Source organism: Diceros bicornis, unplaced genomic scaffold (genome assembly GCF_020826845.1).
Source record: "Diceros bicornis minor isolate mBicDic1 unplaced genomic scaffold, mDicBic1.mat.cur scaffold_124_ctg1, whole genome shotgun sequence".
Taxonomy (NCBI): domain Eukaryota; kingdom Metazoa; phylum Chordata; class Mammalia; order Perissodactyla; family Rhinocerotidae; genus Diceros; species Diceros bicornis.
In genome coordinates, this window is record NW_026691044.1 from 941623 (window position 1) to 967211 (window position 25589).

The following is a 25589-nucleotide window of genomic DNA, read 5'->3' on the forward strand; positions in this document are numbered from 1 at the left end:
AGATATTTTTGGCAATGTTCTGCAAAGTTGGAAAAACATTGCTCTGTGGGTTTCTGAGAAACATTTGCTATTTTTCTCATATACGTCGTGCTAGTAGCAACTTCTAATCAGCAGGAAACAAAGGGCATGAGCAATTTATCCATTAAGTGAGTCATATGAAGTAAGCAAAAGAAGGAGACTTGCTGATGGTTAAAAGTGATATTTTTACATTTTGGTCAATGACCATTTCTCATAAATGTTTTAACATATGCTAAACTGAAAGTATTTTGGTTGAATTGTTAGTGAGATAGCAAAATCTCAATATTTTTAACATGATTTTTTTTTTAAAGAACTCAAAAATAACCATGGAGCTTTTTCCAAGACTACTTAAAAATCACTTTTCAGTTGAGATGCCAAACTTTTAAAATCAGTTTTGGAAAATAAGAAATCTATATAAATTTATCAATTAATATAGAAATAAAGTGTAAAAACCAAAGAACAAAAGAAACTCAGATGTTAGAAATCTTCTAATTTTTGAAGAACTTTAAAAACTAAAATTTTAAAGTACAATTCTATTAGTATCACTATCTAGTTTTCTGCATTATTTTTTCCAATTTTTTTATTTTGAAAAATTAAAATCTATATGAGTTGTAAGAATTCATCAAAGGACATCATTTTACCACATTTGCTTTTTCTTTCTCAAATACTTCAGCATGTACCGTCTAAAAACAAGGATACTCTTCTACATTACTGTAATAAAATTATCACAATCAGAAAATATAACATTTAAAAATACAATTATTTAATATATAGTCCATATTTAAATTCCTCCAATCATCCAAACAGAATTCTTAACAGATGTTTTTTGATCCAGAGGACATGAAGAATAACGCATTGCGTTCAGTTGTTATTCTCTTTAGTTGGCTAATAAAGCAAAGCTTTGTTAATTGTTAGTAAATCAAAGCTAAATTTATTACAACTAATTGGAGCAAGGGAGAATCATCTTGACAGAGTAAGATTCTCAAAATAGAAAAAGTTCATATGGTTCCAAATTGGAAGAATGCACCTCAATTGGATTCATTTAAGGTTTTTCTCATGATTTGACTGGAGTTAAACATTTTTGCCAGGCATACTACACAGGTGATTTTTGCGTCCTCTGTACAGAACATGATGTCAGTTTCTTCCATTATTGGTGAAATATGGCTTGATCATTTCTCCAAGGTGTCATCTCTCAGATTTACTCACTGCACAAGTTCTTTTTAGTAAGTAATCTGTGGGGGAAAGTTTATGAGGACATAATATTGTGTTCATAAATCCACTAATTATTAGCTTCCATTGATTCTTTCTGTCATTACTATGATAGGTGAAAAAGAATAAATTTTAATTTCTATAATTTTTTCAACATGTTAGTTGATATTTGTCCATAAAGTAGAGCTTTTCCTTTTCCTCACTTTGTAATTACTATTATTTAATAGCAATATACATATTAGGTTCCTTTCTTATTGCAGTGTGTTATGTTCTTATTCAGATTGATAGCCAAGCCATTCCCCATTTGGCCAGTGGGAGCCTATTCATGCATGCTCCAGGATCCTTTTGATATGTACCTATAATTTTTAAAAGAAATTCCTTACTTTCTGTAACAAGAAGACTTTCTAGTCTTACCTTGTACTTTCCTTGCCTTAGCCCCGGAATCAATATTTCTCCAAGGGACCCGCGTTTTTTTCTATCCATTTCCAAGCCATTGCCACTCACCCCCGTGCAGGTAGTCATTTCATTGGCTTCAGGTTTTCACTTCCTGTACTTATTTTTTCAAAATTAAAGCAATATATACTAAATATTCCTTCTCATTCTTTCTTATCCAAAAAAGGAGTGCATTATAGGTACTTTATTGAACTTAATTTTTTTTTTCACTAAAGAGCTTGTCCTGAAAATCACTGCATATGAGTTCATAGAAATTTTCTTCATATTTTGGTTTAAAACTGCATAGAACTTCATTTTGTGGTGAACAGTCATTTATTCAGTCAATCTCCTGTATATGGGCTACATTTTTTAATTGTATTTTTGTAAGTGTATCTTAACAGTAAATTCCTAAATTTGAAGTTTTGTTAGATACTGCCAAATTCTTCCCAGAGAGCTGAATCTATGTTGTATTTATATCAGCAATATATGAAAGTACTTGTTTCCAAAGCCTTCAAACAAAGTGTTCTCAAACTTTTGTGTTTTATAAATCTGATAAAGAATACATGGAATCTTAGTATAGGTGAGATAAATATGAAATTCTCTTATCATGAGTGAAGTTAAATGTCTTTTCATATGTTTAAAGGTCATTTGTATGTCTCTTGTGTCTCTTTTTGCAAGCCATTTATATCTTTTGCCTTTATTTTTATTTGGTTTTGGTATTTTCCCCTGTAATTTAAAATGTTCTTTAAATACTTAGAATGATCACTTTTTACCTGTGATATATACAAATAATTTCCTTTCTATGTATCAATTTTATTTCCATGTTTTTTTGGGGGGATGTCCTACAGAATTTTTTTTCAATATTTCCTTTCATTGCATCAGGATTTTGAGTTATAGGTAGACTTTTTTTCACCCAGTTTATAAAGGAATACCATGTATTTTTCCCTGGTAATTGCATAGATTTAATTTGTGTATTTAGATCACTGATTCATTTGGGGTTTCTTTTTCTTTTCCAATTCTCGTGCCTCTAATTGTTTCTTCTAATCTAATTTCATGGGCAATACCTCTAATTTATTGTTAAATAATAGTGGAGATAGAAAGTATTCATGCTTTATTCTTGAACTTGATGGGTATATCTCTTTTTCTTCCACATTAAGATGCTGGCTTTAGGGCTGAGTATATAATGTTATATGTATGTGTGTATATTTCTATATTATTGAATAAATTTTAATCAGAAACGGGTGTTGGATTTTATCACGGGCTTTTTAGCATCTATGGAGATAATTATGTATTTTTCTTTTATATCTATCAATATAGTGAGTTTTACAAATGAATTTCTATCTTTAGATTTATTAAATAAACTTCAATTAATGATGCTATATCTTTTCTTAATGTAGTATTAGATTTTGTTTGCTAATGTTTTATTTAAGATTTTTAGATTGATGTTAAGAAACAAAATTGGTATGTGCTAAATTTTTTCAGTTTCGGAATCAATGCTATTCTTGCTTTCTAAAAATATTTTAAAGTGTTCCTTAATTTTCTACGTTCTGTAACAATTTATACAGCATTGGAATTATCTAATCTTTGAAGTTTTGATAGAATTCTCTATGGAATCATCTGGATGTGATGCTTTTTTATTGGGTAGTTCTTTAATAACTCTCTCACTCTTTCTGTGTCTCTTTCTGTCTTTCTGCCTTTCCATTCTCTCTCTTTCTCTCTTTGTCATATGCAAATCATCTGTTTAAACTTTTTGTCTCTATTATAATCAAATTTGATAAACTATATTTTTCTGAGATATTATCTATTTCATCTAAGTTTTGGCATTTATTTGCATAAAGTTTTGCACAGTCTTCTCATAATATTTTAAATCCTTCTGTTTCAATTGCTGTTTTATCCTTGTTCTCACCCTTGTTCTTCAACCATTGTTACCACCTCTGTTTTCATCTTAGACCTACAGTTAAATATATTCAGGGCTGAAAATCAGTCCTTTTGCTCAAGTTTCTTCAATCACGTCTTGAGTGGAGTAAGCTTGTCCTGTAACTGATTTTGCAGGAAGGGCTCATACAGTACTCCTGGAGTTCTTACAGGAGTAAACAGTTTCTATAGACTTGACACTTGAGAAACGGTTTTGCTGATTTAACACCCGTAGCTCACACTTTCCTTCCTTGAGTTATTGGAACAAAGGTCTCACCTCTGTCTTGGTTTCAACGTCCTTGTCTAGAATTTTGATGTCATCAGATTTTCTTTCGTTGATACGTGACTTTGTCTTTTTGCGCGAATATTCCAAGGATAATTTTCTTTACGCTTAAAGAAAGATATTGAAGCTAAACATTAAAGGGCATATTTTTTTCAGTATATGGTGATCTCTTCACTTACATAGCTTCGGGACTTCTTTGTTTCTGAATTTTTTTGAATTATGGTTTAAAATATTTTCAATTATTTTATTTTAGTCTTTAACATCTCCAACTATGCCTGTCTTTTATCTTCTTTGCCTATACTGATCAATTTCTCTCTGAACATTTTGTTTCTTTCATTATTTCAATTTTGGTTTGTCTTAGTTGTTAGAATGCCTTTCCTAAATCTTCCTTATTAACTTGGAAGTTTAAGCTTTTCTCTCTTGGACACTCTGTAATGTAGCTAATATTAACACATGTTAATATTTATCTTAATATTGAAAACTTATTTTCAGAGTGAATGAACTTAGATGTCCATTTCTGTTCTAAATTTTGGAATTTATAATTCAAAGTTTTTTAATGCCAGTTTTTACTTAAGCTTGTTTAATTCAGTTTGGAGTGTTGTGTTAAAGGTTTTACTTTAATTATTTAGTTAATTAATTAATTTCCTTGTTAGCTCTTTTATTAGAGAGAATTTTTATCAGTTGAGATGTTTTGATTCTCCTTTTCTTGTTTTCTTTTTATATTAGGTCCATATGGAAGTACTCTGCAATTTTTAGTTGATTCAGTATTTGAAAAAAATTATTCTGGATTGGCAATAACAAATGTCTACATACAAGACTTTCAGATGGCTAATTAGGTTTCTCTGTTCAAGAGTTCTCTCTTCTGTTAATATTTTGAAGTGCAGTTTATTTAATGGATACTACTCTTTTCAGGGAAAGAGGCTTTGATTTGTCTTCTCTTTTTATCATGTCTTTTTTTCTTCCTTTGGAAAAATAAATTTTCTTTTTCTTTTACATCTTGCCCTTCACCATGAAGTCTCAAATGTGTGCCTCCTGCTTCCCTATGTGCTCTTCTCCCTCAGAAGTAGTGATACAAAATGAAAGGAGTAAAATAAAAATTATACAAGGAAAGAAAAAGATAAGCAAAAACTGTTTAAAATACTTAAGAGAATACGCTACTTGGATAAAATTGATAGAATGATGAGTTTCAAATAACAGAGGACACAACTTAACACTGGCTTAAATATAGGTTGGATTTATTATCTCTCATTACAAAAAGGCGAAGTTGGGTTAATTCCGCGACTTATTGTTCTCAAAGGCACAGGTTACTTTACCCTTCACGTTGTCATATTGAATTTTGTTTTCACATTTGCTGTCTTATGGTCTAAATCACTTGGACAAGAATGTTCTTCTGTAAGAAATAGCAAAGGCCAGAAGAATGTCGTTTTCTTGAGGGAGTAAGGTAAACTTTCTCAGAACCTTAACTTCCCCCACTGCCACAAACCTGGTATTTTTCCTTCATGTCTCCTTGTCCAGATTTCATAAAATTATATATAAGTTTACCAAGATTTATTTTTAGATAAATAAATATTTTCTTGTCCTGGACCACCAGGTATTTAAACTCTGTGTTCTTTTAAAAAACACAAAAGGGGTATGAGACGATTGTTGATTAAACCACCAATTGTGTCTGACACAGATAATAAACATAACAAATTCCACTAAAACATAAGTGTATTTAATGGGAGATAAAATAATAAGAATATCCTAAGAATATGAAGGATAATAATCTTGAAAATATCTTAGAGTAAGATAAAAATTATAGGATCATCTTAGAACAAGTATCTGAAAGATAATAATCTTAGAACATTCAGTAGAGTTCTTAATGATTTTTCTCTCTAGATTAGAGTAACTGTAGGACGTCTTTGGGAAGAAAGTCACAGCACAGAGAACTTAGCTCTCTAATTATTTCTAAAGATTCAACTCCTAAAATTTGAGATCTTACATTTGTGGACAGGCAATATCAATTACCAGTTAATGCTGATCCTTCTGGTTCTACAGACTTACAAAGCTGGTACCAAATTCTCCCCTTACGAAACATAGTGCCCAAGAAAGTATTAAAAATTATTTAACTGTATTCTTATTAGGGATCATATGAAGAGGCAAAGGAATTGAGCATTATTTTCTCCCCACTTCTCTTCCTCTTTTGGGAGAACTTGTCCATTAGAAATCGTGCCTCCTTAGCCTTGATGACTGGGCCAGACGGAGTAATATGCAGCATGTTGACTGTACTTAATAATACTGTATTGCGTATTTGAAAGTTGCTAATAAAGAACTTACAAGTCCGCACTACAAGAAAAAAAATTTGTAACTATGTATAATAATGGTTGTTAACTAGACTTATTGTGGTGATCATTTTGCAATATATACAAATATCAAACCACTGTGTTGTACACCTGAAACTAATATAGTGTTATATGTCAATTATACCTCAATAAAAAAAAAAGAACACAATAACACAAAACAACATAAGAAAATGTAAGGTACAACATTCCATTAAGAAGAAAGGAAAATGAACTTATTTCCTCGTTTATGTAAAAAAATGCAGAAAACTAAATATGACCACTATTTCCATGATAAATTTATTGTGGGAAATATCAAATTATACAATGATTTACACATTCTAATCTAAATTATTTTAGAAGTATTGGTGATCTATTATACTGAACCTTATTTACGTAAACACTATTTTGGCCATTATACAAATTATTTTTCAAGAAATCAACTTTTGAATACATACTATGTGTCCGGCACTGGGCTAAATTGCTCTGCATAGCTCCCTATTAAATAACTGCTAGTATTAATACTTTGTACAGGTGAGGAAACTGTGGCTTATGGAGTTTAAATAACTTCACCACTATAACACAGTTAGTGAATGGTATAGATGGGTTCTGAACCCATGTAATGGTCTTGTATGCTTAACAAATTGTCTTAGTCAGAGCAAGTAACCTTATTAATTTAAATGTAACTATCTATAGAACTTGTTACCACAGTATTCTTTAGGTAGAGAACAGAACAGAAAGGGGTATACCACGTCTTCAATAGATAGGCCCAAACTTCATGCCATATTTAGGACTCGCCTAAGGAGATAACAAACTGATTATAATGAATTGTCTATACGGCCTTCTATGATCAGACTCAAGAGAAGTTTCTTTAGCCTTGCACCTATGAAATGAATTGTCAGTGGTGACTCCATTTTGTACCCTGGACTTCACCTTGTTAAAAATATGAAACTGTGCTGACCATGCTGACTTGCCAAAAAGGGAGTTATTTGCTGAGACAGAACTTTCTGAAGGACTGTCCAAAAACATACTTTTTCTGGTAGCAACCATATGCCCTTGAGTAAGCCAATAAACTGTAGCAGAAATTTACCCTCCTTAACAAACAATGGAGGGAACTGTTCTGGGCTCTCTTTCTTGCTAATAAAAAGTCTGGACTTTCCAGCTGCTGCTGGAACTGTGTTCCTTGAATTGCAATTCTAAGACCCCAAATAAATGCTACTCTTCTATTTTACAGTTTTTTTTAATAAGTTGGCATATTTGGTGTTAGAGATATGGGATGTGAAGCGACTTTCCACCTATTTCTGGGGCTGCTGTTGGTTTGGAGCAAGACCCCTGTGTGAGCCTCCTGTGCTCTGTCATCTCCCTGACAGCCTCAGGCCAGGTGAGTCCTCTCAGTTCTGAACCTCCACCTTGGTTGAGGTTCTGGCTTTTATCTGGGTGTCTTTTGGAACTAGTTTAAGAGAATTTACTTCCTCTTTTGGTGAGTCCATACTTGTAGCAGGAAGTATGCAGTCTATTGCTATAGGGATTCAGCTCTTTGGGGATCCCTGCTGGATTTATGTTAAAAAATTATGGGCCCTCTGCATATCAATTTTTAGAGAAATGGCACTGGTATACCAAGGATGATTTAAAACTTGCTTGGCCCCAATGGGGCTCTTTTGAAATATATAAATTAGTTTATTTGCATGCACAGTTAGAAAATAAGAGATCTAAAACTAAGCAAGTGGAACGGGAAGCTTATTTTGATTGGTATGTTGAAGTGTCCTGGGAAGTGCCCCATCCTGTTCAAAAGGCGGGGAAACGTGATTCCAGTGAACAAGAAGGCCTATCGTAGTAAAGAAGTTTTAGGGAATCCAAAGGCAAGATAGGTTCCACCTGGTCTATGGACCAGGATCTTGTGCCTTTCTGGAAATGGGTGAACTTTTGGATAATTTGGGATTGTAACAGCCATTCTGGAGAAACTTTCTTTTGGATAAGTCCACCTTAAGGGGCACCCTTAAAAGAGAGGATTCCAAACCTCTCAGAGACAATGGAATGCATTCTTTGATTCCTATGCAGAAGCTTCTAAAAGAAAAAATGACTTCAAAAACAGCTATAAAAGGGTCCTCACAGCATGCAAATAAAAAAAATCTTTAGTAAAAGTCTTTGGCCTTCTGAGCAGGTAAACTTTACTTAGTCCATCTGCCAGAAACACAATTTAGATTCAACTATTCTTTTGGGTTTTGTACCTGAGACATGGCTAAAAATTTTAAAGATCTTTGTGTCTCTCTGTATGTATATACATATGTGTGTATGTATATATACATATATACATATGCATACATACATATATACATACATATATATATACACACATATATGTATGGTATTTTTCTACCTCTGGATGGTATTGCCAAAATTAAACATTTATATATATTAAGTATTCCTAAAATTCTCAGAAATATAGAAACTAACCCAAACGTCTTTCAAGTTCACATTGTCTGAGATCAGGCATGTCTTCAGAGTAATCAATACTGAATGAAATACAAGCATACAAGTTTTTCTATCTGGGTTTACTAATCAAATAATTGTTTACTAGTCAAATAATTCTGTTACAGAATTTGTCAACAAGAAAAATAACTTAAGATGATGGTTAACTCTTTAATGTCTAATCCAAACATAATTGTTAAAAACAAGTGTTTAAATAAATGTAAATAAGATAAAAGCTTACACTAAGCTAAACTAAATAATGGATATCCATTAAATATCTAAATCATTTCCAGATAGGATAGTCACTGAGACATTGACTGCTAAACATACAGGGAAACAAACAATATTTGGGTCCACCAATAGACATGTTTTGTGCCACATTGAAAAGTTTGCTGTAAAGAGAAATATGCTTCTAGAAATTATGAAATTTGTTTATGGGTTTGCTAATCTACTACAGGATGCTAATAGATGAGCTTATAATATCTGATAGCTCACAATTTCATGCTTCCTAGTTTTCACTGGAAAGCAAAGAGTTAAAAAAGTTGGAAGAAGAGCTGAGAATATAAGGTGAACCAAAGAGAAAATGTCAGAACACTTAGAGTGATAAACATAAATTAACTCTGTGCAAACTGTGTGCATTGACGCTGAGAGAGTGCAGGCAAAGCAGCAGGAGCCTCTGAAAGATGAGAAGCAATGGGATTCTCTTGAGAGCTTTTTCCTACTATGGAAGGATTCACTGAAACTTTTTATTTTTCAAACTATTGTCACAGACGATTGAGAAATTATGATTAACGTTTATTTAAACAGAACATGTACATGGTATCTACATTTATCAATATAGATAAATGGATAATACATATCTTCAACTTTATAATTCATAGATAAATTTATTAGAAATTTATTTATTATATATAAATAAAAGAAAATAATTTCATAAAATGCAAAATAGAAGGCACATATGGCATATATTAAGCATAGGAAATACATATCAGTTTATTAAACTTTTATTTCAGATACTTATATGGTTTTATATATATAGGCAAATGCTGGACCATGATATACACTAGATTTCTTGCTGTGGAATGATTCAACATGTTTGAAAACCATTGCTCTTATACTACAGTAAATTGAGCAACAGAAAGGTCTGTGCAGCCAGATGGAGAGGCCAATGCAAGAACCACCACCCTTGCTGTCCTGTAGGCACACAAGGATAACTCCTCAAGGCCAGGCTGTAATCATTCTCTGACAGGCTCATACTCTGTTGCCTGTTTTTTCAGATTTACAGCCAGGCAACAATCTTTGTTTAAAAGAACTTCCCCCAGTTCTTATAACTACTTACAATGCTGGGAATTCTGGTGACGGCTTCCCAGATATTTATAGCCCTGCCATCAGTTTAGACGCTGTTGTTCCATCTTTCAAATCTTTATTCTGCCTACTCAACTTACAGCAGCCGTCTTCAGCAACCATGTGGGGATCTTGTTCTATCCGCCTATTCTATCATGAACAGTGTGGCAGAGCAATGTCAGGATGAACCTATAGACCCAAGTGAATCTCGTTCTATAATATCCAAAAAGCATATGGCTTACTTTGTACTATGTGGAAGGAGTTTATATTCATTTAATGTAATGCATAGGCAATTATGCCACCCTCCAAGGTAAAATCTGTAATTATTCTGTAACAACTGCTTTGCTTCATTTCTTTTCTGGATACACTTTATAAGTTTTTGAAATTGAGAGAATGTCTGTAAATGAAAAGTAAGCAAGAAAAGTAGGCTATGTGTTTTCAGTGAAAGAAGATATGAAGAATGAAGAGGGAATTTTGTTGAAGGAAAAAGAAAGTAATTTTGTTCTAAAATAAAATGATTGCTCCAAAATAAAAAAAAAAAAAGGACAAAACAAGACAAAAAATTGTAGAAGACTGTGAAAAACGAATCTTTAAAAAGAAATTTTAATGTGTGGTCAAGCTGGCTAAGATTAAAGTGAATTTATTGAAAAATAATTTTAATATCAAAAGTACACTGGTGCAAAATTAAAATTCGGACATTAATTAAAAGTACAAAGAACAAAGTCCTTGGACAAAGTCTTCTCAGATTATTGATCTGCTCTTAATAAGAAATTATAAAGAGCGGGCCGGCCCGGTGGCACAAGCGATTAAGTGCGGGCGCTCCGCTGTGGCAGCCTGGGGTTCACAGGTTCGGATCCCGGGCGCGCATTGACGCACCGCTTGTCAAGCCATGCTGTGGCGGCGTCCCATATAACGTAGAGGAAGACGGCCATGGATGTTAGCTCAGGGCCAATCTTCTTCAAGAAAAAAGGGGAGGATTGGCATCAGATGTTAGCTCAGGGCTGCTCCTCCTCACAAAAAAAAAAAAAAAAAAAGAAATTCTAAAGAAAGTTTCTTTATCTTTAATGTAATTTGCCTAGAAAACAAAGATTCTCTGTTTTGTCTTTATTAGGTCTTCAATTACTTAGAAAAGCTGCATTTTCTCAATATTAAAAGAACTGGGTTTTGGGTCCGGCCTGGTGGCGCAAGCGGTTAAGTGCACACGCTCCACTGTGGGGCCCCGGGGTTCACCGGTTCGGATCCCGGGTGCGCACCGACACACTGCTTGGCAAGTCATGCTGCGGCGGCGTCCCATATAAAGTGGAGGAAGATGGGCACGGATGTTAGCCCAGGGCCAGTCTTCCTCAGCAAAAAAGAGGAGGATTGGCAGATGTTAGCATAGGGCTGATATCCTCACAAAAAAAAAAAAAAAAAAGAACTGGGTTTTGCTTAAAACTATGTAACCTTCTGCATTTTCCCTTAAAATCTTTTTGTTGCTTTGGTTAAATGGATAATTAAATATTGTTTCATAAAAATCTGTGAACCTTTTGGATTAAATGTTTTAAAATCTTTTGATATTTTTAACCAACTTCCCTGAATCAAATTCTAAATACTGTCTTTTTGACCTGAGAGATATTAACCTAATTAGGTTTATTTGATATGTTAAATTACATGGGAAGTATCAAATAAGAAGTAATACTAAGCCTTCTTTACATCATATCTGTGTAGGTACATATTGTTAGTGCTCCAGAAATGACACGAAATTCCTGGAAATCGGATGTGTCCTAATATAACATCATCAAACTCCAACTATTATCTTAAAATGTTGCATGTCCCCAAAATAACCAAATTCCTTTGTCAATTGCATTATAATGACTGCTCATCAGATCTTTAATAATGGGCATTTTAGAGTCTTTTGTCATTTATAGACAGTTTTTGCTTTACTCTGATGGGATTTGGCAAAGAACTGTGGCTGCAAAAGTGCTTCATCTTCAAAGAGAGTGATAGAAAAGACTTTGACAAGTACTTTAGAGTACAGGTCTTTGATAACTTTGGGTTATCAAATCATAACACTGAACTGGGTGGGAATTTCTAAAATTCTAATGGGAAACTGATTGCTTTGATATTTTGTTTTCCAGATTTAAAGGACCCTCTTTTCTCCTCTCTTTTAAGCAATCTATAACTTACAGCAATTTGGTAAAGTGTATCTTTGCAGCGAAGGTTGAAGCGTTTATCTTTTTCTCCATACCTGATCCCTCTAGAATTCTGAAATTCTTATTAAATATTCTTAGTTTCATGACAATATACATATTTGCATAAGTTCAATAAGAATCTGTTCTCCTTATAACGGGATACTCAATGCACCTAGCCCCTACTTCCTTTGATCCACAGCTGATAAAAGGGGATATACGTCAATTTGGCAAAGGCCTAACCAAATCCATAGAGAATAATCACACTTTGGTAGAACAGTCTTTCCACAGTACACTCCCGGGAGACTAAAACACCAGACATCATAATCTGCAGCCCAGAACTTTCCTGTAGACACTGGAAAAGACACCTTTAGAAATTCTAGACTCCCTCCAACCTCACTGGAAGGAAACTTATCAGCTACTGTTAACCAGCCCTTGTGTCACTAGACTCCAAGGTAGACCCTTGGATTCATAAGTTACATCTAAAGAGACCACTAAACCCTGACTGGACCTGCACACCAACTGGTGACCTGAAAGTAAGATTTCCAGGAATTGAAGGAGATGACAGCTGAGTAGACAGCTTTCCCAAGATTCTGGACCAGTCCTGTACATTTTTTATACCTTTTCTCACTGAACAATTTGTTATTCCCTTCATACTTTTATCTTTTTTAAAAAATTAAGGTCATATTGGTTTATAGCATTATATAAATTTCAGATATACATCATTATATTTCTACTTCTGTATAGACTGCATCGTGTTCACCACCAAAAGTCTACTTGCCATCCGTCACCATACATATCTGCCCCTTTACCCCCATACTTTTCTCTTCATCATCCTATTGGGAGAACTCTTTTATCTATTCTTCTACATCATGAAAGCATATGACCTCCATTTGTAACTCGTATCTTTATACTTCTTCTTGTGGATCTCTTTACATGAAGTGAAGAATTTCAAGAATGGGTTAATGCTTGGCATCTTAACCTAGAAAGCATCCCACAGATCTTTGGAAGACTGAAAATGAAGGATTGTTGGATTGAAGCATTTGGGCTATTATTTGTCCTGATAGGTATTTCAATGCTTTCTTCTCTAATGCACACAGTGGAATTCTTAGGTGGTGGTAAAACCCTATGAAATCAGAAGAACTCACTGCTGTTATATTGGTTATTGCCTTATGGATCGAACCTCTTACATAGTCGACATATCAAACCACCTTTCTTAAAGTTCTTCTTACAATGGCTTTTGTTATTAGGGTGATTTTCACTCTCAGGTTGGCCTTTTATTTTTCTTCATAATCCTCATTATTAACTGTCATACCTTATCACACTCTTTTTGTTCCTACCTTGCAGAAACTTTCTGATTCTCAAAATCTCACTGATTGTTGGATCTGTGCTAGAACAAATGTGCCTCCACAGCCCTGAGGACTGGGCCATGACCCAAGAGATCACAGTTGCATGGCAACAGATAGTCAGACAAAATGTCTCTCTCCTGGGAATTTGAATTTGAGATCCAAAATCCCTAGTTGGCTATTCAGTCAATGAAGTCATATAACAGTGAGGTTTTGGTGACCTCATCATATGTGGTCACGTGCATGGAAAAGAAGAGCAAGCCAGTCTTCAGAGAAAGACAAAAATGAAGGAGACATGCACAGAGAAGAAGAGAGGAAAGTATGTAGTCTAAACGAGAGCGAGAGAGCTCCTGAGAGAGGCAAGGGCTTAGCCGTCTTTGCTTTTCAGGTCCTGGTTACAGTTCACTTAGAGTTGCCGAAACTTCTTGCCTCTCCTGTCTCCATTTTATTTTTACTTAAGTTAGTTTTGGAAGATATCTAAACCCAACAATCCTGGCTTTAACAATATTCTCTTGCTATTGTTTCTATAGTATGTCTGAGAATCAATTTCAGAGTTTAAAGGATTCTAAGATATCATAATTTTATAGATGAGGAAGCCTAGAGAGGTTAAAAATATTACACAGATGACTGAAGATCCTGACTAAACCTAGGATTCCTGATTTTACAAACACCAGTGTTTTGTAGAAAATTAAAACAAAGATTTGGGAATAAATAGTCATTTTCTCCTAATACCACCTCATTTTCCAATGAAACTCTTCTAACAAACTATTAAGTTTAAAAAAAATTAATTTTGAAGGAAAACCAACTTACCGAAAATAGTGAGATATCTACTCCCTGTACCCAGATCTATCAGACATTTTGACATATTTCCTTCCTATATCTCTTTTTGAAAGATATAAAATAGTCAAAATCCACTCAAAATTTTGTTTTAAAAGATAATTTTAGAGCACATAGTCTAGTATGTGTACTTTTATAGAGTACCCTCTACTAAACTCAGACCCTTTACTAAACTCAGATATGATTATACAGTCTAATTGTTTTCTGAGTTTCCTAAATAGAGATGTTTAAAATATATTACCAACATTCATATGACTTTTTTTTACTGAAAAAAAATTTATATTTACCTCAAACCTTAAAAAAAATGATACTGAATGCACTTAGCTGTACTTTACTAGCAACAAATTGAGGTATATCTTTACATTTTTATGTTTGTATAGTTTTGGAAAATAATCTTTAGTTTCAGCTTTCTTTCCTTTTCTCATCTTGAGCCTTTGCTGGAAGTGACGTATCATTCAAAGGTAGTAGCAATCAGTATTCTTTCCATTCTTGTTAAAATATCAGCATTGTTCTATATTATATGGAGATTAAGAATATCAAGGGAGAATATTTAAAATACTGTGGCAATGAATTTATATAGTAGTTATGTGACTATCAATATTCTTTCAAGGGATTTATATTGTAATTCAAGATTACTTGAGCATAAGCATAATAAACTCTTAAAATAGTAGCCAAATCTTCTTACGCAAGACTCTGAAAGATTCTTTCCAATTAAAAAAAAAGTAATACTAATCAACTATAATGCCCCTGGAGGAATTCTATAGGGAATACGTAGTATTATTCCCTCAAATAATGAAAAATTTAAAGCAATGTATTTACTCATTTTCTTCCTTATTCACCCTAGTATATATATTTGTCAGAATATAAAAATTATGAAGTGTTATCAATCTGATTGTTTTCTTCCTATTTGACTTATTTTAATTGTTTGCTTTTATCTATCAGCCACTTTTTATTTTGCTACGATTTGAGATAATTTCAAACTTAGAGCTGCAACATTAGCACAAAAACCTCCTATATACTACAGTACAGTTATAAAAATCAGAAATCTTAACATTGATATAATACTACTGTCTAATCCATACTCCACACTTAAATTTCTGTCCTAATAATGTTATTTGTAGCTACTTTTTATACCGCCCCCCTCCCCAGTCCAGAGTCCACTCCAGGATAACTCCTTATATTTAGTTGTCATATTTCTTTAGTTTTATTTAATGTGTAATTGTTCCTCAGAATTTCTTTGTACTTTACAACCTTGGGTTTTTGAAGAGAACTGGCTAGTAACTTCGTAAAATATTGCTCAATTTGGGTTACCTTAGCTTATTAACTCTTTCAAATTACTAGAAATTCCTGTATTGAATTATATTGCAATGTACTTTTGGAAGTTGAATTATTTTTTCTCTAGATGCAAGTTGATCTACCTTAGTCATTTAGGGAGGACATTTATTGCACAGGTTGAGCATTCTGGCTTTGGAGTCAGACAGATTTAGATTTTATTCTACCTTTCCTGCAATTAGTTGTACTCATCTTTCCGAGCTTCAATTTCCTAATCTGTAAAATAGGGAAAAAGTTGCATTTTAAAGGGGTTGCTGGAGGGATTAAATGAGATAACATATGCGAAGCATTTGGTAAAGTGCCTGGCATATAAGCAGAGCTCCATAAAAGACTGGACACATTATACATTTGCCAATGGAAAGTAACATGAAAAAACTGACAAGCTGGTTTAGTGGCATTAAATAATATTGCACCAATATTCAGGCAAAGAGGAAAGTGAGTTAAATTGCCTTTTTCATTTGAAGGCCTCTGAAGCATTCATGTTTCCAAGTTTCAGACATTAGGTTTTTTTAATGTGTCAGTTTTCAGTGTACAAGGCTTTATATTTAATTTTTCAAAGCAAAATATCTCAGTTTATTTTAATTTTTTTTGAAATAAAAATCATAGCTAAAGGAATTTCTTTCTGACAGTGTAGAATTTAAAACAAGAGTTTCCTAGTAATTTGGTCATTTGCAACTAATTTGTTTATATGCTATATATTACCTACATGCTTATTTCTTACATAACAGTACTTTCTCAAGGTAGATCAAGAAAGTCCATTTAGCAATCATGTAGCTGAATTGACAATAAGAGTAATAGCTTTGATTTGGGCTGTGGGAATATGGGTTCAATTGGAGAAGGATGCATGCGAAAGAGGCAAAAATACACATTTTTAGCTTATTGCTTGATGCAAGATTGATGTGAATTATCTTGACCTAAGCTGTGTCTTGTCTTTGGAACCATTCCTTCTGGTCATTTATTCTACTTTCTGGTGATCCTCTGTCCCAGGGGTCTTAAGCTTATAACAACATAACAGTTTTGTTATAGCTTTTCCTGCCCTGCCATATTCACATACACCTTTCCTTTCTTCTTGGGTGAAGAACTCAGATATTTTTAGGGAAAGTTACTGCATCAGTAAGGCATTTTGGATTCTTTGCTAGATGTCTTGATGAAAAAAAATTTATTTAAAACGTTCATAGATATTTACATTTTAAATAATATATGTGATAATTAAATAAATAATTGGCTATTTTCTAGGCTTTGTGTTTGAGAGAGAGTTTTTGACAAGTTTGGGCCAACTTGTGTTCTGCAATAGTGTTCTGTGGGCTCTATTGTCTCTAAGTTGATACCGCCCTTCATGCCTTCTTAACTTTCTCTAGTTTTGAAGATTTAAGTATTGTTAGTGTATTTAGCCACAGTACTCAGGTCAAGGCCAGAGGCAGGAAGATCGGAAGCATGAATCAACTCATCAAAGGATGGGCTGCCTGCCTGGAGAAAACACTGGAGTGTGATGTGGGACTTTTAGACAGGCAGAGGGCTCTGACACCCAGGCACTCTCTGGCTGGAATGTGCCTGTGGCAATTTTGCACTGGTTAATTTCAACTGAACAGAATTTTCATTTTAGTCAAAAATAGGGAGGCTTGAATTAAATATATCTAAGTTTGTTATGACCTCTGTGAATAGGAATAAAGAAGATAAAAAGCAAAAAACAAAAAAAAAATTTAAAAAGAAAATGATTTAAGACATCATCGTAAACATGAGTAGATAGGGTGACTGCATGCTTTTGTTTTATGAGCTTCTGGGCATTTGCTTTTCTCTTAAGTTACATTTTTGCTTTATATACACAGTGTTACTAATTTCTCATGTCTTGGCAACAGCTAGAAAGTCACATTTGAAAAATTATTTAAACAGCTTACCATTTTGATGTCATCTCCTTGTAATATTTAGAAATCAGTTTTTCTCCTGTAGGACACAATTACAATTTTCTAATATGAGTGTACCTTATTTCTTACATTTTAGGAGCTCTCTTTCTTTGGAATTGAGACTTGACATTCAGATACATTAACAATTAAGTGGCCAGGACATTTGAAAGAAATTGGAGGTTAGCGCAGAAGTGCCCTTCTACTGGGGAGGCATTCATGTATCAGAGACATTCTCTTGAATTTATGTAAAAGTTAGAAACACAGTATTGTTATTTAAATAATTTTCCCACATAATAATTCCGTTAAAAGTTGTAATTGCTTTAAATTTTACTACTGATTGTAGTCATTTGTGTGATTGTGTCTATGATTGATGCATTTTAATGTTGCAATTGTCTGGCAATTTTCCATGATTATATCCATGACTGGTATTCTTTATGGTGCAATTGCGTGGTAACAGTCTGATTATATTGCTATTAAGGTTTTTACATAACTTTCTCTCAGGACACATTTGAAGAATAGAGGCTTTATTTTCAAGAGTATAAGCTCCCGCGTAAAGCAAATCAGTTCACCTGGCTTGGTGAATTGTCTCTTCATCAAGTCAATAGGCTGAATGATTTTCAGAAGAAAACCACCACTTTCACTTTTCATATTATAATATTGAGAATGTTATTTAGAAATTTATATTACTAAAATTCGTAACTTCTTAATATGCAATCAGAAAAAGCTGTGATAACAAAGACTGAAAAGAAGTGACCAGAATATTTGGGGAAAATCTAGCAAAGAGCAGCATTAAGAAGGCCAAGAGAAGAAAGAGGAATTAATCAGATGGCACAGAGGGAGATCAGGTGAAGAAAGTACTTAGACACGTCTACTGAATCTGGCACTAGAGACAATAACCTTGACCTCATTGAGACCAGATTCTGTGGACTGTGGGGAAAGAAGCCAGGAGTAAATGTAATTAGGAATCAACGGGAGATAAAGAAAGTCACACAATGTGAGAAGACAATGTTTTTCTCGGGGACAAATGTGAAGAAAGGAAAAAGATAGGATAATATACATAGGAAAATAAAAAAAAATGCTGGGAGGTTTTCTTTTTAACACAGAAGAGATAATTATACACTGAAGGTAAAAAAATAAAAGAAAGAAAGATACTGAGGAAAAAGGTCTCTGAGGAGGTTCAAAGTTCTATTAAGTTCAAAGTAAACTGAACAGATAACTTGGCCCTTCTTTCAGTGAGATATGAAAGAAGGAGGGAAAGTGGTATATGAAGATCAGTTCATTTGTGGGTGGAGGTAGAGGTTGAGTGAATTTCTGCTACTTGGCTTTTGTCTTTGCTGTAACTTAAAAAGATACATTTTCTCTATCAAAGACGGGCATGGAGGTGCGCATGAGCATGGGGACAAAATGGAGAAATAGAGAAAAATGTCTAAGAGTTGGAGACTCTGCCACGTAGAAGGGCTGATGGAGTTGACAGACGAGAACAAATAGAAGGATTGTTGAGTGAACTTGAACAGAGAAAACTTATTTGGTACAGAGGTATGATTTTTCCCAGCAGTGCTTAATGGTCTGCATATAAAAGCAGGAGAGCAAATGTTTGGAGTGATTTCCTGATAGTGATGTACAGATCCAGTGTAGTGGGAGGACAAAAAAACAAAGCAGTTGTGGGTTGCGGGTGGAGAGTATTTGAAAGTGATGGACCACAGGTTCAACAAGGGACAAAAGTACAGTCACTAGGAGGCTGATGACACAGTATACGAAATGGCTCATGCTCTGGGGTCTTGATGAAATGCAATAATTTGTACAGTGAGAATATGAAAGTAAAAATGCTAAAGGGTAAATGTTTTTCAGTAAGAAAATAGGATTTTAGATGGAAAGATTTTGAAATACTGTTATTTGGCAGGATGACAAGAGAATTGATTTTAAGATCAACAGCATTGTTCATAATGATTTTAATTAGCTTATTTATTCTTTTGAAAATTAAAGTCAGAGCTATAACTGACTAATTCATCTTGTCGTTCTCAACACTGCCTCTCTTTTGAGGGAGATATTTCTTTGACCAACACATCTCTGGCAGCGATCTGCAGCCTCCGTTTAAAATCACTAATTTCCATCAACAAGTGAGGTTAGAACTGTGCTGTCTAGGATGGCAGCCACTAAGCACACGAAGCTGTTGAGCACTTAAATATGGGTAGAGCTATGGAGGAAGTGAATTCTAAATTTTATTTAATTTTAACTTAAAAACTGAAGCACCTAAAACATTTTTTCTTTCATAAATCTTTATTGCTTTAGTGGGACTACATTTCACCTTAACCACTGCATCAACATTATTGTGTTGTAGTGAATATGACAGGTATATCATTAATAATTTTTATATTGATTAAACGTGTAAATGATAATATTTTGGATACATTGGGTTAAATAAAAATATATTATTGAAACTAATTTCATCTGTTTCATTTCTACTGTTTAAAATTTGGCTACGAAAAGGTGAAAATCACATATGTGGCTTGTTATATTTCTATTGGCCAGGACCAGTTTAGAGTTTCTTTGATTGTAGCTGTCTTTTCGAAACTAAAAATAATAAAAATTTCTTTGTTAAAATTAAAAATATTTAGAGAGAGAATATGTTCGTACCTTTTCCTTTATGTACGGGAAAACCAACATTCTGAAAAGCAGAACCGACAAGATGGTGGAAGTAGAGCCGAAGGAGAAGCGGACCTTCTGCAAATGCACCTACCGCGGGGCGGCTCTCGCCCAGCCGGGGTCACATTCTAGGAGCAGCTGGAGCAGCGGGTGCAGCCGCAGCCACTAAACCCGCCCTGCCGTGGAGGCGGCTCTTCCGCTGACGCGCCTGCGCGAGCCCAGGAAGGAGGCGCTGCCGGGGAGAGGCCTGAGGTGCTGAAGATGCACCTGGAGACATGGTCGTCCTGCTGGAGATGGTGGGCGTCTACAATGGCAAGACCTTCAGCCAGGTAGAAACCTAGCGAGAGATGACTGGCCACTACCTAGGTGCGTTCTCATCACCTACAGGCCCGGGAACCATGGCCAGCCAGGCACCGGGGCCACCCACACCTCCCACTTCATCTCACTCAGGTGGCCTGCTTGGCCAATAAAGGCACAGAGTTCCTTCCTTCCTTCCTTCCTTCCTTCCTCCCTCCCTCCCTCCTTCCCTCCCTCCTTCCCTCCCCTCCCCTCCCCTCCCCTTCCCTTCCTTCCTTTCTTCTTTCATGGTTTTTACAAATATTTTGTTTATTTTAATGAAGGTGGTACAGACAATGTCTATTTAAAACCCATATCCCAGGCCAAAAAGTGCAAGGAAAATAAACAAGAGCCATGTTCTGTTCTGTACACTTCTGTATCAATAACTTTATTAACTGGTAATGAAAATTAGAACTTTTCTGGGATCTTCTGACAAGATTTTTCTTCAATCTTTAAAATGCCTTCTCTTCAGTGAAGCTAGCTTTGGAGTTAGTCATTACTCTGGCCGTATCTGTTATCTCGACCCCAACCTGATATTCCTCTTTTTTGGTCCAGACCTTCAGGTTTTAAAATTTGAGAATATTCTGCCATCTCCTTGTTTTTCTTGCCAAGTTTTACTAATGTATTTGGGAGACAAACTTCATTGCTTAGAATTATTATATATTAGTAGGAAAATGAAAATTAAGGCCATAGTGAGAAGCCAAATTTCCAATGTGTAGGGAAACCAATTGAGTCGGGCCTCGACATTCTGCAGGTTGCTTTCTCATTTTACCCCATATGCCCCATAGGACATTTGCTCATTCTTGGTGGGAGAGGAGAGACAAAGCAGGTTGAGAAGCTCCTAAAAGGCAGGGGAGTCAGGAGAGCTTTAAACAATTTTTCAGATCTGGAGAGACAAAAATTAGAATTTGGTTCTGCCAAAGCACCTGGATTTGAGGAACATCAAGATCCCAGAAAGAAGGGAGGCATGAGAAGTGAATCAAATATTCCAGTTTTTCCCTTGAGACATTGACTGTTTCCAAGCTTCTCAGTACAAGTGCTAAAATTCAGACGCCTCAGTCTCCTTGAACTCCCGTCTTTGCATCCACATTTCTCCGTCCCTGCTCTGGGCTTGGAGAGCAAATGCCGTCAGTAAAAGGGAGAGGTTTTAGTGTTTTCTTCTTTTGTTTTCTTCCTGAGGATCACAGCCCTGCATTGTGTGTTTTCCCAATATCTGAAAAGAGTTGTTTCATGCTTTCCAGTATTCTTGCTTTTTATGGTGAGACGGCAAGTCAAGGACCAAGGCAAGTTCTGTCATGGTTAGAAGTAGAAATAATTTGTTTTTAAAGTTTTCATAATTAAAATAATTTCTTACATGATGATAGTAGAGCATCTTTAAAAGATTCTTGTGATTTCTTTAGATTATTTTATTTATTACCATAATCTTGGGTTACTTATAGTTATTGAAATTTGAGCTCCTAAACTTGAGATGATTTGTAAATCAACATAATATAAGTAGGCAAATTCAGATTAATTTAAGCATAAGGACAGCTTATCAATGAATATAAACCAATATTGTGAATAGAAGCATTTCAGAAAGATTTTTTTAGCATGTGGATCAGTTGCCCATCCTTATTTGCCATATTTTAATTTAAATATTGATTCAATATTTAATGGTTTAGTTTATTGCCATATTTTAATATAAGTATGTACATGTACATTTCTACATGCACATAACTCAGAACACAAAGTGCATGTGGTTCAAAAAAGGGTTACCTGGTGGTATTTGTACCACTCTTCCAGCCCCTAGCAGCATGATACCCAAAGAACAGGAATAATGTGTGTGAGGTGTGGGAACCAGTTTAGAATTACTGAAACTGTAAATTTAAGGTTCTTCACCAATTAAGCAAAGGTGGAGGAATTTGCCAGATATAAGAGAGTATAATGGAAATGGAGGAAACAAGAAATGGCAGGTATATTATTTTGTGAACTTTAAAATAAAATGGCCAGTTATCTTACCAGCAAAATGAGTTTATTCGAGAGTAGACAGAGGAATTGCAATTTGTTAAATGCAAGCTATGGCGGACCACAGGCAAATCCAGAGAATAAGGGAGGGGAGCTTGCTTTTATAGAGAAGAAGAGGGGGTTGGGAGGGGCTGTTTTGAACAAAAATTCATTGGAGGAAAGTAAGAGTTTGGGGCGGAGATGGCTTCTCGTTGGCTGAGCTGTGAAGCTTCTCATTGGCTGGGCTGTTGCTGGGCAAGGAGAAAATCTTTCTTCCTCCTGCTGGAGTAGTAGTTGCACTTCCTGTCCAAATTGTAAAGTAAGCTTCAGGGAAGTTGTGTCCTGTAGACCTGCCCTAAGGGGCTTCCTGACTCCGTTTTAAGTGAGGTTTTCCTTTATTAATTTTCACAATTTCTACAGTGAAGCTCCTACCTCAGAGCCCTTCTGCATGTGTTATCCTGTTTGCCCCACACCTGTTCTCAGCAGTAGAGCACATGTTGCAGATGAAGAAAAGGAGGCTCAGAGAGACACCAGTGATTGTCCCAAGTTATAGGTTATGTCAGATACATTGTTCTGAAACTAAATTCAAAAATACATCTGAAAATGATGCAGGTGTCAATAAGTATTCCTACCCATATCCAAATCCAAAACTATGTTTTCATCTACGTCCAGATTGTAAAGATGGTGGGTTACCAAAACAATTACACCAGTTCTTCATCCTCAGTGCCAATATTCTGTTAATTCCTGGAGCTGATAAATGTGATATTGGGAACTGTTAATTCAGTCAAAGAGTTTACAACTTTGCAAGAATGAATAAAAATAATGATGACTAACCTTAAGGGGCAATTGTGACTTATTAATTACTAACTTTTAATCTATTTTCCTATGAAGCAAATTTCAGAAAGCATTATGTATACTAAAGGAAGTGATTATTTCCTAAAGTCTTCTTAAGAATTAGCTAAAATGGGATAAAATATTCTGAAATTCAATAAGAATTCAGTGAAAATTGCTGTGAAATCTATTGCTACCATGTTATTTTGCAAAGACAATGGTGTCTAATTTAGATTTCTTTGATTTATTGAAAGAATTGTAAGGTAACAAAGATGGTTAAATTAACAGCTCTGCACTTTTGGTGGTTAAAACTAAAAGCAGCATTAATAGTGTAACTGGCCTTTTAATTTAAGATTCACAGCATTAGCAAAAAAGTGCAACGTATAATTACACTTTTCCTAGCATGTTTACATTCTTTTTCTCATTGTCTTGCTTTAGAAAAGAAATCTGGGCACCAAATATTAAAATATTCAACTGTTATGCTAGCATTTTTTAAAACATCTAACTTAACAAAAATAATTGTTTTAACATCTGTTTCCTTTTCAATGAAATCTCAAGTCTCCTAGATCATCTGTAAAATATCACAAGCATAGAGATAATTCAAATTCACTACTGCTCATTTTGAATTTATGTGCTCTTTTAAATACATTACTATTTAGTAACCACACTTTAAAATCCCATCTTAATTTGAATATTAAGATGAGAAATATGTTTTTCCTCTTGAAATCTTTCCTATCCATTAAAACACATTTCAAGTCTCACCTCCTTTTTCAAGTGTTCTCTGTTTTTTTCTGTCCTACACTGATCTCTTGTTCTGAATTCCTACGTGATATTTCCTCTGTCCCACTTGCATAGTCTCATGTACTCTTCACCTTTGTATGGGGATAAGCCAACTACACTTTAACATCCTTAAGGATGAGGGCCAGCCCCGGTGGCCTGTTGGTTAAGTTTGACGTGCTCTGCCGATTTACTCACAGTTGGCTTTGCATAACAAAAGAATCTCCTGGTACCTGCGTTATTGGTAAAAATTATATGGTTTTCAAAGTACATACCAAGGGATCAAATGTAATAATCAGAGCCAGTTAGCCTTATCTCACAGCCAAACCTGTCTAAGAGAATTTACTTATAATTTCTAAGAGAATTTACTTGGGAAAGTTGTAAGTTTATAAGCTGTGTGGTGGTTGGTTTTTGGTGTTATCATAATTGAGGCATTCTTGCAGGCCTTGCATGGATCCCTTTATTTCTACTCCTGGCTGTTGCACTATTGTCAATTACATGTCTCAAATTTTTAATCTGAGATATTTTTCAGTATGAGGACTGAGAGGCAATTTTATTATAGCACTTTCTTTGTCAAAGATGATTATAACAACCAAAAGGTGTCAATGGGGGAATTTATCATAGACCAAACATGCCCAAAAGAATCAAAAGGAGATGGAAATTTTGTGCAAAAATTTTGAGAGGAAAGAGATATAGCACCTTATTTTTCTTTAGGTGTTTAAAAAAATTGAATTAACAAGAAAGTCTAGATATAGAAATATGTGAGAATCTACAAATTACCAATAATATTTCAAAATAACTACCCTTCTTAGCTTTGACTATCTTTCATAACTCTTCTAAGAAAATAATTTGGAGGAAATATCTTTGCATCCCAAAATGTTTTTTTTATATTCAGCTAAATATATTTGGTTAAATTTTGCAGATACTGTTTTGATACATTTATTGTGTACACAAAGATCAAGGCAATATTTTATTTATAAATTCCACACCCAAAGAGTCCCTCTGTGGGTTTTGTTTAGTCACTAGTTCCTTTTGAAAAGGAGCAGCAAAGTCATATTAATGAGTCCATCTGTTAATGGAGTTTAAAGTTTCCTTCATTCTCAGATGGCTGTCCTTTTCTAAAGATTGTCTTCTCCAGCTCAATAGCAAATACAGATCCCTTTCTTTGCTCCTTGCCAAGTAGTATTTTCAACTGGGATATCTTTCTATATTTCGTTTTTGTAAAATCTTGAAAATATTTGTCTTATGGAATTCCATCATTTTCCCTGAGAGCACAGTTCCTGCATTTGACGGATAACCTCTTGACTTGAGAAATGCTTTGTTTCTCCAGAGAATCTGAATTCATAAAACAATCAGAAAATTTTATTTAGATGAAAGTCCACAGCGATATAACCTCCTCCTTTTTGTGCAAACATGTATGGAGTTTGGTTGCCATGGTTACTTGTTAC

General features: G+C 34.5%; 2 pseudogenes; both read left to right on the forward strand.

Moving 5' to 3' along the window:
• Positions 1 to 25589, forward strand: part of LOC131402540 (uncharacterized) — a 236576-nt pseudogene that overhangs the window by 71975 nt on the left and 139012 nt on the right.
• LOC131402528 (small ribosomal subunit protein uS19-like) lies at positions 20258 to 20716 on the forward strand (annotated as a pseudogene).